Genomic DNA, 17,251 nt, shown 5'->3' with positions numbered 1-17,251 from the left:
GAGAATGAGAGAGAGAGACCTGCAGCACTGTTCCACTACTTAGAAAGCTTTTCTCAAGGCAGGTTAGGACAAAGGACTTGAATTCAGGTCCAAACAATATTGCATCCGCTGATCCCAACCTGATCAATGCAACGAGAACCATCTCAGCATGCTTCACTTCAGACTGTGTCCAGAGATGTCAGGCATGGAATGTCAACCCTTCACCCTCATTACTCGGGTGAGACCTTTCCTTTCACAGTATTCTCTAATTCCATTCCAGGAGGTTCACTTCCTAACAAAGTCCCAAAACCTAGATATAGGCCAGGTCTCGTGAGATAGAGCGTTATGTTCACACGTATCCATAAATTCGGTCCTTGCACATGGAAATGTGGCTCTCAACAGCATTCTCAACCACCTAGCACTTGTTTCCTTATTTTAATTTCATAATAATGTAAATAAAAGATAGTGAAATATTCATTACAAGAGCTGATAGGAATTTAAAAAGTGGAAATTAAGTTTTTTGGTGTTAAGAAAATGACTAAGCAAACTAGAAAGAGGTAAGAAATGATCGTCAAAGCTTTTCCAAAGGAAAAAAAGAAGAGCTTATCTCCTTTCACTTTATAAAAGTTCAGTTATTTGGGATTTTTAACTTCTTTTTTCATTTATTCCTTAGAGCTTCTAGTGAATCTAACATTATATTTGCATTGGATCACATTGAACTTAATTATAAAGATTTTCACACATTTCCAATATCTTAGTACTATGTTTAAGATCTGTTTATTAATGGGAGAGGTAAAGAAAGAGAAAGAGAACACCAGAGCCCTTCTCTGTACATGCAGTTCCAAGGATCAAACTCTGCAAGTTCTTCAGTCTCCACTGTGTTACCTCCCAGACTACTAGAGATAATGTTTTTGCTACTGGATGTTCACACTCATGTGGAATCTAGAGCACTGATACACATGAGCTTGCAAAAAGTGGGAGTAGAGAGGATAATGGTAATGCTAACAGACTGTCATGCCTGAGGGCCCAAAGTCCTAGTTTTAGTCCCTAGCACCACCAGAATCAGTGCTCTGGTGAAAAAGAAGAAAGAAAGAAAGAAAGAAAGAAAGAAAGAAAGAAAGAAAGAAAGAAAGAGAGAGAGAGAGAGAGAGAGAGAGAGAAAGAAAGAAAGGAAGGAAGACAGGCAAATAAACTGTTTCTACGACTTTGTGAGAGTTATGGTGACTATCTTTGAGAAGTGGAAATAGAGAAACAGACCTTTGGTGAAAGGTGTGTGGTGTGGAACTATAATCTTAGTCTTGTATCCTACTATTAATAACAAATAAAGAATGAACAAAAGCGTCATGGGCTATATGTTCAATGGACTACTACTTGCAATTTAAAAAGATGATATTGCATCATTTTGAACAAAATAAATGGAACTGGAGGTGATTGTTATAAGGGAAATAAGTGGTGATAGACAACAGATGGTTTTGCTCATTTGTGAAATACGGATGACAAAATAAGGAGTAGGAGGTATGTTCAATCTATTTTTGCCAGTCCCTGTTCAGGCGCCATTTGCCAGTCCCTGTTCAGGGCACCATATGCCAAGCTGGGCTAGCTTCACGGGCAGTTGAGAGATGACCAGGGACTCATGGCTGAGCTGGGAAGCAATATCTCATTTATTAATCAGATACATCGCTTTTTATGCATCTCTTCACCTGAAGTGGCAAGCGAAAGGAAATGACTAGGAGAGGGGGCGGAGCAAAAAAAAGAGCAGAAACAGAACATAGAAAGCTTCCGTCTAACCAGTGGGGGTTAAACCAGTAGCCTGCAGGCAGGGCGGGACCCAGGTAAAACAGTGATTATGTAAGTAGACCACATCATAAGTAATACAAGCGAACCTAATGTGATGATCAAAACAGAAGGTCTTAGAAGCAGAATTTAGAAGCATACCAGCATATTTTCCCATGAAATATTGAATAAATTGTGATGTATAAGATTATAAGTTAATAGGAGTATAGTTTAACACCATTCCCATGACCAAAAGTTAGTGTCCCCACCCCTACACCTCTACCAAGAATCCACCCTCCCCCCAGAGTTGTTTACTTTGGTGCAATATTCCAAACCCAGACCAAGCTCTGCTTTGTGTTTCCCTTTCCTTTCTTATTTTTTAACTTCTGTCTATGAGTAGGATCATCCCATATTCGTCCTTTCCTTTACGGCATACTCACTTAACGTGGTTCCTTCAAGTTCCATCCAAGATGAGGCAAAGAAGGTGAATTCATTATTCTTATTAGTATTCCATTGTATATATATATATATATATATATATATATATATATATATATATATATATATATATATATATCAACTTTCTCTGCCATCCATCTGTTGTTGGACACCTAGGTTGCTTCCAGGTTTTGGCTATTACAAATTGTACTGCTATGAACATAGGTATACAGGGATTTTTTTTTTTTTTTTGGATGGGTGTATTTTGTTCCTTAGGATATATCCTCAGGAAAGGAATTGCTGAGTCATAAGGGAGGTCCAATTATAGCTTTCTGAGAGTTCTTCAGACTGTTCTCCACCAATTTACATTCCCACCAGCAGTTCAGGAAGATTCCTTGTCCCCCACAACCTCTCCAGCATTTGTTGTTGCTATCCTTTCTGATATATAACATTCTCATAAGGATGACGTGGTATCCCATTGCTGTCTTTATTTGCATTTTTCTGAAAATCACTCAATGACTCAAGAATTTTTTCCTATGTCTGTTGGCCTTTTGGATCTCTTCTTCGGTGAATACATTTTTTTATATCCTTTCCTCATTTTTGATGGAGTATTTTTTTTGTTTATTTGTTTGTTTGTTTAAAATATCTAGGAATAACCCTCACAAAAGAAGTAAAAGCCTTGTACACTTAAAACTATGAATCACTATTTAAGAAAATAGAAAAAGATACAAAGAAGTGGAAAGATATTTCATGTTCATGAATTGGAAGAACTAACATCATATTTCATGTTCATGAATTGGAAGAACTAACATCATCAAAATCAATATTCCTTTTGTTGTTGTTATTTTCTTTATTAGGGGTATTAACGGTTTATAGTCAACAGAAAATACAGTAGTTGGTATATATGTAGCATTTCCAGTGTTCTGATAAAACTCTAACTCCCCACTTAGGTCCTCCTCCACCTGAACACGCCCCCTTGCCCCAAAATGTTTTACTTTGGTGCCAAAATGAATATTCTAACCAAAACCATATGCAAATGTGATGCAATCCCCATCAAAGTTCCACCCAATATATTTAGGTGAATAGAACAAAGGCTACAAACATGTATCTGGAGCCAGAAAATACCTAGAATTGCCAAAGTGATCTTGAGAGAAAAAGAGCAGAATTGGGAGCATTATGCTCCCAGATCTCAAGCTATATTAGAGAGTCACTGCAATCAAAATTGCCTGGTACTGAAACAAAAATAGACACAAGGACTAGTGAAATAGAATTGAGAGCCCACAAATAAGCCCCACCACCTATGTAAATCTCTTTTTTTTTTTACAGGGAGGTTGAAACTATTAAATGGAGAAAAGAGAGTCTCTTCAACAAATGGGGTTGAAAAATTTGAGTTGAAACATGCAGAAGAATGAAACTGAATCGGTATATTTCACCAGACATAATAGTAAATTCCAAATGGACCCATGACTGGGATGTTAGACCAGAAATCATCCAAAACCTAGAGACCATTCTTTAAGCATTCTGTTCCATCTAAAGTTTACAGGTATCTTCAGTAATACAAACCCAGCTGCAAGGAAGACAAAAATCAAAAATAAACCCATGGAATCATACCAAATTGAAAAGTGTTTGCACAGAGAAAGAAACCTCCACCCAAACAAAAAGACATTTTACAGAATGGAAGAAGATCTTCACATGCCATACATCAGACAAGGGACTAATTACAAAAATAGTCCCAGTTCGGGCCCCCAGCTCCCCACCTGCAGGGGAGTCGCTTCACAGGGGGTGAAGCAGGTCTGCAGGTGTCTGTCTTTCTCTCCCCCTCTATGCCTTCCCCTCCTCTCTCCATTTCTCTCTGTCCTATCCAATGACAATGACATCAACAACGATAATTATAACAATAAAACAACAAGGACAACAAAATGGAATAAATAAATATTAAAATATATAAATTAAAAAATAAAAAATAACCAAAATATATAAAGAGCTCACCAAACTCAGCAATAAAAACAACAAATGGTCCCATACAAAAATTTTTAGAAATTTCATGTGTTTCAATTTCCTATATTCCCTCTATAAGCAAAACCATCTGAGAATTGTCTTCCTTACTGATTTCACTTAACATAATCAACTCTAGTTCCATCAATTTTTTTCCCAAAAGACACAATATCATCTTTTTTTTTTTTTCAAAGTAGTAGCTTATTGAATATGTCTCAGAACTTCTTAATCCAGTTGTCTGTCGATGGGCACTTAGGTTGCTTTCATTTTTTCACAGTTGTGAATAAAGCAGCTGTGGATATAGGGTGTGTATGTCCCTTGCATCAGTGTTTGCATATCCTTTAACTATTTACCAAAGAATGATATTGCAGCATCATAAGGCAATCCCATTTTTACTTACATACTCTCTATGCTATTTTCCAAGGAGATGTCAGCAGCTTTTTTTCCTTCTTTTTCTAATGGATAAACATTTGCATTTTTGAGATTTCTGTACTGTGGAATTTGGGATCTAGACACATACAGATTAAAATTCTACTATTTGCACTTATTAGGAAAGTTCCTTAAATTTTCACTGTTTTCCTTGTGGTAAACAGAAATTATAGTAATCTTAGCTACAAGTTAAAGAGCTATAGCCTGATCTCTGAGTCAAATAAGATTAGGCATAAAAATATAGGATTTATGTGATACCAGTGGTCAAAGTGTGGTAGAATTTCACACTTACAGATCCAGAGTTCTTATTACTGCACAACTTCCCAGCATCACAAGAGTCAGCCTCTCCCTTCCTCTTCCTCCATATGTGTGTGTGTGTGTTTGTTAATACACATATATATTAAATATATGTATTTATAAGTATATATATACTCATAAAAATGTTTTTAATATAAGAATTAAAGAGTTCAGATATATATAGCACTTAGCAAACTTCTGGGAATGTATTTTTTATCATGGATATTTTGATTATATCTTATTTTATAAAATTTATCCAAGCATTCAGATTTTTATAAGCCTTAATTCTATTCAACTAACAAACATATATTCAATGACCATCATGTTCTAGGTTCAAGAATTAAAACAATAGAATCCTTCCCATTGACATTTAATAAGAATGACAAATAATAAGTCGTCAGTAAATGAATATATAATATCAGCTACTATAGATGTGACAAACAAAAATAATGCATTTAAGAGATGCAAAATAATTCTGGATAACATACAGATGCAGTGTTACTTAAAGTTACATAGTTTAACTAGGCCTCTTTGATAAGGAAATAATTTAAATTACATGAGAGAAGTTATATAGATAACAGAGGGGAGAGCCTCCCAGATAAAGGCTCCATTGGGAGACCCTGAATGACCAACAGCCCTGTGCCAGGCTAGCATGAGGGTGTTTCTTCCCGGGCTCATGCTTTCTGGGTAGGAGATAACTCCACCGGAGCCAACTTGGGCTGCTGCTTACTCAGCGATGCGGGAGAGAAACCAGGAACCAGGAACACGTGGTGGAATGGGAACACAATGCGTCTTTATTGGTCAGAGACCACGCTTTTGTATATTTAGAACCAGAAGTAGCAAGTCGGAAGAGGAAATGGCTAGGAAAGGGGGTGGAGAAAAGGAAAAAGTGGGAAGGTAGAAAGCTTCCATAGCAGCTGTTGTGAAGGTTTTAACAGGTGGGATTAATTAATGCCCTGCATGCAGGGCGGGTCTCAGGCAAAACAATGATTATGTAAATAGACCATAGTATCAGCAATGGAGGATAGAGCAGAGTGGGGGTGGGGGGGGGGCTGGCATAAGGCCCGACAGCCCTGGTAGAGACCATTCAGATAGTGAGGGTAGCTAGAGCAGACAGGTGAGAACTAAGGGTGGAAAATGAGTAGATGCCCTATCAAGTCTCAGTTATATATGAACTTTGAATGTAATAGAAAGGCATGGAGCATTTTGTAAAGGGAAATGGCATGACCCGATCTGTATTTTCATAAGATCACTCTGTAATAATTCAGAATTAAACAAACCTGGTCAAATGAGGATAATCAAAAGTCTTCTAGAAAGCCTACCGCCAACCCTAAGAAGAAAGAGAAAATGGAGCGGTGGCTCAGGACATACCCTGCAGTCATGCTAAAAGGAAGGCAGGATGTGAAAGCAATGCTGTTAGGTTTGATGCTAGACTTGGATGTAAAAAGGCAGAAAGGAAACCCGAATGCCAAATATCTCACATTTGGGACTAAAAAACTAGCAGGAAGTGAGAGTGCAAGACTTGGGTGAGCATTAAACTCATTAAGCAAGGAAATCAAGTTTGGTTTCATACACATTGAATTTGATATGTGTGTTAGTGGAAATGTTAGATAGGAAATTGAATACTCATGAGTCTGAAGCTCTGAGAGTCTGAAGATAAAATCTCGATCAGGAGCATATGGAAGGATTTTTTTTTCTTTTCTTTCTTTTTCTTTCTTTTTTTTTTTTATGAGACAGGGTGAGGCCTCCTAACACATGAATATAGACAGAGAAGCAAAGGGTTCCGGGATGTGCTAACATTTAGATACTTAGAAACTGAGAATGCAGTTTCAATGAAGAGAGAGGAAAATGAGGGTAGTTCAGACAGCGACTATGAAAGTACTCTTAAAGAGAATTTGTGATCCACCACTTAAAAAGTTTCTCAAAGTCAAATGAAAGGAGAGCTAGAAGTCGACCATGAGTGTGGGGGTGGTGGAGGAGCTAGGTGGTTACTTCAAGTAGTAGCGTGTACATATATTGCCATGTGCAAGGACACAGGTTCAAGCCACTGGTTCATACCTGCAAGGGAAGGAGTTGGGAGACTTTCCTGAGTAGTAAAAGACTGTTTTAGACATCTCCCCTTCTCTGCCTCTTTCTCTTTCTCCCTTTCTATCTCTCTCTTTGGCCCTCCGTCAAAAAGAAAGAAAAGGGGGAGAAAAAAAAATAAGGTAGGATAGTCAGTACAGAAACTCTTAGAGGAGCATTTTATATATAATAAAAGGGGAGAGAAACTAAGGAAATATGAATCCTAAAAGCATTTTTCGCAAAGTTATGTTTGTGCGCAGACAGGCATGACACAAGAAAGAAGATACTGATTCAAGAATCATGTGCATGAAAATTGTTAGGAAAATTGTTTTATATAGGACAGATAAAAAGCTAATCTATGGAGCAGGTGTTAGTTCTGGGAGAAAGTAACAATTCCCCACCCTTCAATTCCTTCAGATCTCTGCTAACATCAAAAGGGCCTAAGGAAATAGCATAATGTTATGCAAATCATTTTCATGACTAAGGCTCTGAGCTAGAGAATGCCCAGCAGAACTATAAGCAAAGTTCAGCAAACTGGTACGAAGCAAAAAAAATAAATATAAATAAAACCTTGTCAGCAATGTGCCACTTGAATCCTTTCCCTGCATCTTACATACCTTACCTCCTGATTATAACTTTACATTACTTTAAAACACTTTTAATATCTAATATTACATCAGATTTGTTTGCTTATAAATTTGTCTTTTACCAAGAAATATAATCACTCAAAAATAAAGGTCTTTTTTTTTTTTTGCTAGCCTAGACTTCATGAATTCATACTACTGTTTGGTTTATTCCTCCTCCTCAGAGCCCTGCTCAGCTCTGGCTGATGGTGGGGGTAGGGAGGGGGTGGGTAAGAGAGGGAAACTGGGACCTTGGAGTCTCAGGTAGAGTCTGAGACCACCCCGAGAGCACTGCCGGGTATAGAGCATCCATTAATAACTGTCTTTGTGTTAAAAGAGTAAAGCAAGGGTTGGGGAGAGAGCTTAATGGTTATGCAAAGTCTCTCATGCCTGAGGCACCAAAGATCCCAGATTCAATCTCCAGCCCCACCTTAAGACAGAGCTGAGCAGTGCTCTGGTTTTAAAAAAAAAAAAAAAAAAAAAGTGGAAGCTGGAAGAAAAAAAAAGGAGGTGTACAAATACGGGCAAGCTGTATTCCATAGATTTGAGAGAAGGCAGAACAAGTGTGTCTCGTCTCCTTGCCTTTGTTTCCTCATCATAATAAGAGGCAGAGTTACTAAGTTGTAAGGGAAAAGAGTGAAATATTTGCCCTAGATAACAGAAGAGGTCCAAGCAGTGACCAGTCACCAGGCTGAGTGCACCTGTTACCACGTGCAAGGACCCGGGTTAGGGACTGGAACCTTTGCTCCCCACCTGCAGGTGAAGCATACCCTCAGGTGTCTGCCTTTCTCTCTTCCTCTCCTTCTCTCCCTCTGTCCTATCCAATAAAATGGGTGGGGGGAAGGGGAGTAGTGTCTGCTGGAGAGGTGGATTTGTAGTGCCAGCACTGAGCCCCAGCCCTAACCCTAGTAGCAATAAAAATTAAATAGATAGATAAATAATAGAAGAAGAAATCTACTACAAAATGTAGCTGAGTGACCAAGAAATGTCAGCAGACTATATAAGATTGGTAATCGGAATGGCAGAGTGAGATCAATCACTCCATTTGGGAAAGTCCACCTAGAATTTGTGCTGGCACAAAATGGGGAACTGAAAACAGGCCGACATGGGATTCTTGCTGCATGCCTATAATGAAAAGAGAAAGGGTTATATCTATTCCTGAAGGCTGCTGTAAAAGCACATGACCACAAAAATGGTGATTAAAGCAGCAAAAATGTGTTGTCTCACAGTTCAGAAAGCCAAAGGTTATGGTGTCAGCTCAGTTGGTTCCCTCTGGAAGATCTGAAGAAACAGCTGTCTCAGGCCAGGCGGTGGCGCACCTAGTTAAGCATACACATTAAGCACAAGGTCATAGGTTCAAGCCCGTGGGTTCCACCTGCAAGGAGAAACAGCATGAGAGGTGAAGCAGGGCTGCAGGTCTCTCTCAATCTCTCTCTCTCTCTTTCTCTCTCTCTCTCTCCCCCCCCCTCTCTCTATATATATATATCCCACTCTCCTCTTAATTTATTTCTGTCTCTTATTTAATAATGAATAAATTAAATTAAAATATTTTTAAAAAAGAAAAAGAGAAAGAGAAAGAAAGAAAGAAAGAAAGAAAGAAAGAAAGAAAGAAAGAAAGAAAGAAAGAAAGAAAGAAAGAAAGAAAGGAAAAGAAAGGAACTGTCCAGGCTTTTTCTCCTAGCCTCTGGTGTTTCCTCCTAATCCTGGACTTTCTTTGACTTATGGAAAAATAAGTCCACTCGCTGTCTCCATTCTTTCCTGTTCTTCTCTTCTTCCTGTAAGGGTTCTTTCTAGTCACTGGACTTAGGGCCCACCCTAGTATTCCCCATCTTAACTAATGGTATCTGCAAAGACATTTCTAAACAGAATTGTATTCTAAAATCCTAAATGCAGTTAAATTTGGGGGAGACTGTTCACAACACACTGCAGGGTTGGGGGCACATACAAAGCAGTGATGACAGCAATGAACCACTAGGCCATCTCTTTTCCCACATAGGATCCACCAATCCAGAAACACTATTTTTACTTATTTATTTATTTATTTATAAAGTGCAGGGAAAGTGTTATCAAACCATATAGTAAGTATTAAGCACTGAAAAAATATTGAGCTTGTTGGGTTGGTGAACCCTATGTGGTCTAAGAAATGGAATATGGGTATTACAACATGTGCGTTGGAAAAGTTAATAGTGAACAGAGAACGGGAATGCTTGAAATTTCAGGATAATATCAAATTCTAGGCGTAAAAGAAAAGGAAGAGTCGGCAGAGGTGTAAAGGAAAAGAGGTCAAGGAACTATGAGAATATATCACAAACTAAATCATGCACAGGTTGGGAAAGACCCCAGGAATGAATCCAGATGCAAAGGCAGTAAGTCATGCACCACAATCTTGAGTGAGTGAAAAAGAACAACCAGATTGTAAGTGTGTTACCTCAGTTAAGATAGTACCTTATGGGAGTCGGCGGTGGTGCAGCGGGGTAAGCACACACGTGTTGCAAAGCCCAAGGACCAGCCTAAGGATCCTGGTTCGAGCCCTGGCTTCCCACCTGCAGAGGAGTCACTTCACAGGTGGTGAAGCAGGTCCACAGGTGTCTATCTTTCTCTCCCCCTCTCTGTCTTCCCCTCCTCTCTCCATTTCTCTCTGTCCTTTCCAACAACAACAACACCAATAACCACAACAATGTTAAACAAGGGTAACAAGAAGGGGAAAATAAATAAATAAATAAATAAAAGATGGTACCTTATGACAGATGAGCATGAAAAGCACTGGAGATGTTGAGAGAAAAACAAGAAAGAGGGGCCAGGTAGTGATGCACCTGGTTAAGCTCACACATTACAGTATACAAGAATGCAGGCTCAAGCCAGGGGGAGCTTCACCAGTAGTGAAGCAGGGCGATAGCTGTCTCTCTGCCTGTCTCCCCCTTTATCTCCCCCTCCCCTCTCAATTTCTCTGCTTCCATCCAATAATAAATAAAATTAAAAAAAAAAAAGAAAGAAACAAGAAAAATACTTACTCACCCTTGGATATTCTAGGACTAGGAGATGAGCACACAATAGCCTCCTACCAAGTGACCAGTGGGTTGCACCAACCTCAGGAAATATTCAGGCTTCAAGAGGAACAAGGATGTTGAGAGTACAGTGAAGATGCTCAGAAGTCTGCTGGCAACAGCCGGAGCAGGATTGGGGAAGTGCTCAAAAGAGTGGCCGACTGGATCACACCAGAGACTGTGCCAACCGACCATGGGTACAGAGGCTGGGGAGGAAACCGCTAGGTGGACATAGACTTCCGGTGGTGATGGCAGTAAACTGGGTAGTCCAGTTCTCCATTTTAATCTAGTTTACCTTTCTTTTAGTTTGGAGTATTCAGATTCTCAATACTAAAAACGGCTCTGGTGGACGCCCAGTATCTTGAGCAGGGGGTCTGATGGCAAGCCTACCTGTTGTCATCTTTACTGTAGCACCTTGACAGACTCTGTAACCCATCAGCTTGTGCTGTGCCCTGTTTGAAACTGATAAAAGCTGGGTGCTGTGGGACAAGTAGGGTCAGGTCTGGCAGGAATTGGCCTGTAACCAGTTAACGTAAAATAAACGTAACTCCCTGCCCTCCGTGTGGCCTCAAGTCTCGTTCTTTGGTTAGTTTTGAGCTCTATTACAGAATTTTTATTACAACACCACAAAGTCTTACAGCAGTTACACCTCTGGGTTGAATGTGTTTCACTGTTTCTTAGTTTCTGTCTCCCACTAGAGTGAGAGTTTGAGTCTTTAGAGTGGGGCTCAGGAGTTTTCCAACCTCTTTATTCACCGTGCATTGGACAACTGGACATGCAAAATGGCAGCTTTGTGTATGATTATTTGAAAAATCTAAAAATAAGATAGCTTTCAGTTCTTTTCTTCCATGCTTTCCTTTGCCTTTTATGGAACAGGGAAGCACAGGGCTACGTTAAAGGATTTTTTTTTTCAACCTTATAATAGTCTTCCAGCCTGTTTACTTGTTCGGGGCACATCGTCACCATGTGACAGGACGTGTGTGCTCTGAAATGACAAAGTGTGTGGATCCTAGCCAGAGAGGTCAAGAGAATACTTCATAAACAAGGCTGTAAATAACATCTGGGCTGTCTAAATACTGGAGGACCTGGTAGCTTTTCCTTTTGTTTATTGTTTTGTTTGGTCATGGTCATCTCCCTGCAGACTCAAACAAGTCAGAAACCACTGCTTCAGCCCCAAATTACTTCAGGACAATTTTTTTTTTTTTTCAGAGAATACATGGCAGAGTGTGAATGGAGAAACCAAACCCTGTAGAGTACAATGCAGGAAACCAGTGACTCACAGCATGGACAAAGACAGCTCAAAGGTCTAAATAATCAGGATAAAGCTTCTGACATGAAAGAGAAATAATTTCGCAAGTATTTATCTCAGAGTACAGAAAATATTTGATGAGTAAAATAATCATTAAAAATGAAAGACTCCACATACCTCAAACCACAGCTTTGCATGTAGATATTAGTCAATTTAGACATCCTAGGTTCAGTTTTTATTCTTTCCACTGTGATTGATTTGCAGATTGTTACCAAAACATGTTTGTTATCTTCTATGAAAGATAATAGTATTTATCAAATAATAGAGGGCAATATTTTTTTTCATTTTTTTCTGTATTGGGGGATTAATGGTTTATAGTCAACAGTAAAATACATAGTTTGCACCTGTGTAATATTTCCCAGTTTTCCACATAACAGTTCAGCCCCCTCTAGGTCCTCCTCTGCCATCATGTTCCAGGACCTAAACCCTTTCTTCCCACCCCAGAGTCTTTTATTTTGATGCAGGGCAATATTTTTTAAATGCTACTGGAAACAGTAGAATAGTCAGACAGATAATGAGCCCCAGCGGGAGTCATAGTAGCCAAATAAAGTGATTTTTAGAATCTTGATTTATTATTTTTATTTTTTAACCAGAGCACTGCTCAGCTCTGGCTTATAGTGGTACAGGAGATGGAACCTGGGACTTTGGAGCCTCAGGTATGAGAGACTCTTTGCATAACCATTATGCTATCTACCCCCTGTGTCTTGAAAGGAAGATAGAGATAAGTACCACAGAAAACTACCTTAGCTGCAGATGTCTCAGTTACTTTAACTATTCACAGGATCTTATCTTTTCTGGGTGGTTCAACTTGTTTATAAATAGGGGTATAAACTCTACCAGTACAACCATTATGAATAAAGAAAATTTGGGGGTGGGGCAGTAAAATATTACATGGTGAATTTTCCATTTCTCTCTCTCTCTCAAAGAGCAGGACCAACAACAACAACAACAAAGAAAAAGCTTTTCCAATACCATGGTTCACCCATTGTGACAATTCCAGCTCTGGGAAGTGAGAAAACGTGGCAAATGTGTGGGGAGGAGGAAGTAGTGTCCCCACCACTGACTACAGATTTCATCTAATTGAGTCTGTGTTTCCTGCATCCTCAGCGCTCAGCTCTGGACACCTGCCCCAGGAAAAGATGCTCTCAGTGCGTTTTTCTTCACTGATACTTAGAGAAAAGACTAAGAGACTTGCAAAGAGAAATAGATTAATGCATTGCCGTAGTTTGGGTTTTTTCTGGTACTCAAGAAGTACTACTATGTCTCCCATTTGATTTCAACCAGCATATACTGTTTGCGTAACAACTGTGTTCACTGAGACAGCATATAAACAATCTTGGACTCAGAGTTATGGGATTTGAGTCTAGAGCCAGATCCAACCACCTACCACTAATGGTGATCCATCCCTTGACCTTTCACTCAGTTTGTCTCCACCTCTGTGAAAACGGTAGCAGCACGAATGAAAGTCACAAAGAGTGTGCTATTATGTGCCCAGGTGTTACTTTTCTTTCTGTCTTCCTGTGGGTTAGGAATTGTGACAGAGAAAACTATTTTAAGTCTGGACTCTTATCAGGGAAGAAACTCTCTCTCAAGAGGAAGATGCTGGCTTAAATTCTAGAAATCTGCGTGTACTCAGTCCTTTTCAACGTGTCCTTTTGACATTTTAGCAAAGATTCCTGAGGCAGAAGTCGTCAAAAGGAATTTCTTGAATAATGTTTTACCTCATGCGGTAATCTTAGAAATTGAAGACAGGGAAAGAAATTGAGGGAACATTCCCCACTCCACAGTCTTCACTTCTGTTCTGTGACGCTCAAGCTCTAACCCTAATCAATAGCAATCTGTTCATTTTTTCTTCCACGCAGCTTATCACTTACTATTTTGTATTCTAAATTACTCTCCCCATGGCCCACTTTGCATCTCCCAAAGTGTTTCCGACATAGCAAGGAGAAGTGAATGCTAGAGTGAACTCATTAATCACACCAGGGTGGTGAATGTATTCCTTCATTCTTCCTAACTTCTGTAACTGTTGAAACCCAAAAAGGAAAAAGATGATTGGAATAGGAAGTGTAAATGTCCCAAGAATTTCATTCCAGGAGGAGAATAAGTGCATCTCTCTAGTCTTGTCCAAGATGAAAGAATATTGAGGTGTTAAAAATACTTTGTTCTTAAAAATGGTGACTTCATGGTCCGGGAGGTGGCTCAGTGGCTAAGGCACTAGACTCTCAAGTATGAGGTCCTGAGTTCGATCCCCGGCAGCACATGTACCAGAGTGATGGCTGGTTCTTTCTCTCCCCCTATCTTTCTCATGAATAAATAAATAAATCATTTTTTTTAAATGATGACTTCACCGTTTTCAACCCATCTTAGATGGACCTTGAAAAATTCATGCTAAGTGAAATAAGTCAGAAACAGAAGGATGAATATGGGATGATCTCACTCTCTGGCAGAAGTTGAAAAACAAGATCAGAAGAGAAAACACAAGTAGAACCTGAACTGGAATTGGTGTATTGCACCAAAGTAAAAGACTCTGGAGGGAGTCGGGCTGTAGCGCAGCGGGTTAAGCGCAGCGGGTTAAGCGCAGGTGGCGCAAAGCACAAGGACCGGCATAAGGATCCTGGTTCGAACCCCGGCTCCCCACCTGCAGGGGAGTCGCTTCACAGGCGGTGAAGCAGGTCTGCAGGTGTCTATCTTTCTCTCCTCCTCTCTGTCTTCCCCTCCTCTCTCCATTTCTCTCTGTCCTATCCAACAACGAAAAACAACAATAGTAACTACAACAATAAAACAACAAGGGCAACAAAAGGGAATAAATAAATAAAAATAAATATTAAAAAAAAAAAAAAGACTCTGGGTTGGGTGGTGGGGAGAATACAGGTCCAAGAAGGATGACAGAGGACCTAGTGGGGGTTGTATTGTCATATGGAAAACTGGGAAATGTTATGCATGTACAAACTATTGTATTTACTGTCAAATGTAAAACATTACTTCTCCAGTCTTCTTCTTCTTCTAGCATTTGCCCTTCTTCCGTAGCCAGTCAACAGCGTCAGGTTGAGCTGCTTGTTGCTGGCTTTGAAAGTGACTGGGATCCATGTGGATTCAGTCGGCTAGGAAGGATCGTCAGTTTCCCCAATAAATGGGTACTCACAGGATGCACCACGGGAAGGTCGATCCAATGCATCCCACTTCTCCAATAAAGAAATTAAAAAAAAAAATACCTTGTTCTATCTTGCTAAACTCACCAACATACCACATGAGATGCTAGTAGCAGTGGATTTACCAGAATAATCTTCAAGAAAGGAAAGACAGTAACCAAAATGGAATGTGCTCTCATGAATGACCTGAAGAATTCAGTCAGTGAGGGCCAGGCAAAAGGACCCAGATTTGAACTCCTGGCTCCCCACCTGCAGAGAGGACTCTTCACAAGCAGTGAAACAGGTCTGTAGGTCTCCCTCTCCCTATTTTCCCCTCGCCTCTCAATTTCTCTCTGCCCTGTCAAACAAAAATTGAAAGAAAAAGAGAAAATGGCCACCAGAAGTAGTGGATTTGCAGTACTGGCACTGAACCCCCAGCAATAATCCTAGTGGCAAAATAAATAAACAAACAAGCACAGGAATTTCAAGTGGCTCCTCTGTGTCTGTCCTCTTGTGAACTCTAGTAGCTGGTAAATTAATTATGGTAGGTCTCAAAGACCAGGAGGCTGTACAGAAAACTGAAAGAGGGCAAAACAATGGAACTAAGAGCCTAGCTGTAATGTCTCATATGACAAGTGGGAAATTTCCCACATTCAAATTGCTTGTCTAAAGTCTGAGTTGGCATCTGCTGAGGACAAATGTTAAGGCATGTTTCCGAACTCCATTTGGATAGCATGAGTCCCATCCAACAGGCAACTTCAAAGCCATGTTGACCATGATTATTTAGGTAAAATTTCACAAATGAGCACGCTCTTCCCAAGGCAAGAAAACAAAGCTCAGCCTTATGTAGCAGTGTTGAGGAAACTGGTCCACTAGAGTTAATTTCCTTGAGGGAGTCTACCCAGACTGGCCATTATTCAAGTAACCTTAAGAGTAACCTTAAGAGACAAAGGTATTAAGTGCTTAATCTGAGTGTCAGTTAAGCTACTAGCTGAGTCATATGAAGACTGACTGCCACTCTGAACTACATTTAAGAATACACATAAATATATAACAAAGAATACACAAGGTCTCCATAGGACCTAGCCCTCAATGTGGATCAACAACGGTCGAGAATGTTCCATCCTCTGAAGGGAGGCTGGACAACATACTCTATGCTACACCTGAGGAAGATGGGTCCTGATATTGGGGCAGCTTGGAATGTTCCTACTCATGACCACACAATGTGAGCTCAGATCTACAGGGATGCAGAGGCCACATAGCCTCCTAAGCTGAATATGGGCCCCAGATCACATCAAATTAATGGGGTTTACAGTCAACAATATTTATACACCTTTCCCATATTTGGGAGCTATTCTCTTCTCTGATCCAGCTTCCTGGTCTTTTTCCAGCCATGATATTATCTCCCTGGACAACAACTTGTATCCACCTGCATATCAGATTTCAGGCTCGGGGGGAAAAAAAGAGAGAGAAAAAGAGAAACTATATAGTCACAGGCCCTTTGGAATATAACTAAAATATGCCTACTAACTATCTACAAAACAGAGACCCCTCCAACTCATCATCTGCACTATTCCAGCCTTTAGTTTCATGATTGTTCAACAATTTGTTTGGCTTTGTATGTTAACTCTCTTTTCAGCTACCAGGTTCCAGATGCTAGCAGGATGCCAACCAGACTTCCCTGGACAGACAACCCCACCAGTGTGTCCTGGAGCTCTGATTCCCAGAACCGTGCCCCACTAAGAAAAGAGAGAGACAGGCTGGGAGTATAGATCAACCTGTCAACGCCCGTGTTCAGCAGGGAAGCAATTACAGAAGCCAGACCTTCCACCTTCTGCATCCCATAATGACCTTGTCTCCATACTCCCAGAGGGATAAAGAATAGGAAAGCTATCAGGGGAGAGGATGGGATATGGAGTTCTGGTGGTAGGAACCGTGTGGAGTTGTACCTCTCTTATCCTATGGTTTTGTCAGTGTTTCCTTTTTATAAATAAAATAAATTAATATACAAAAAAAGAATACACACAAACTGGTATCAGAATCACTTGAACAAATATGATTATATGTAAGTATATAAGCCAGTTCTACCCCTGCAAAGTCTGATTCACTAGGACTACAACTGAACTCAAGATGGATATTTGTAAAGATCTCCATGTAATTTGAGACCCACTT

At 39.9% G+C, this 17,251-nt stretch overlaps 1 long non-coding RNA gene across 1 annotated transcript; it reads right to left on the bottom strand.

Moving 5' to 3' along the window:
- Positions 1–3,199: 3,199 nt before the first annotated feature.
- Positions 3,200–8,965, bottom strand: LOC132538330 (uncharacterized). Its single transcript, XR_009549727.1, has 4 exons — positions 8,826–8,965; positions 6,192–6,241; positions 4,590–4,640; positions 3,200–3,757 (listed from the first exon to the last, which is right to left on the bottom strand). It is a non-coding gene; the product is annotated as an uncharacterized LOC132538330 (long non-coding RNA).
- Positions 8,966–17,251: the final 8,286 nt, after the last annotated feature.

This window comes from Erinaceus europaeus, chromosome 4 (genome assembly GCF_950295315.1).
Source record: "Erinaceus europaeus chromosome 4, mEriEur2.1, whole genome shotgun sequence".
Classification (NCBI taxonomy): Eukaryota; Metazoa; Chordata; class Mammalia; order Eulipotyphla; family Erinaceidae; genus Erinaceus; species Erinaceus europaeus.
The sequence above is the reverse complement of the archived record's forward strand: the minus strand, read 5'-3'. Positions and strand labels throughout refer to the sequence as shown.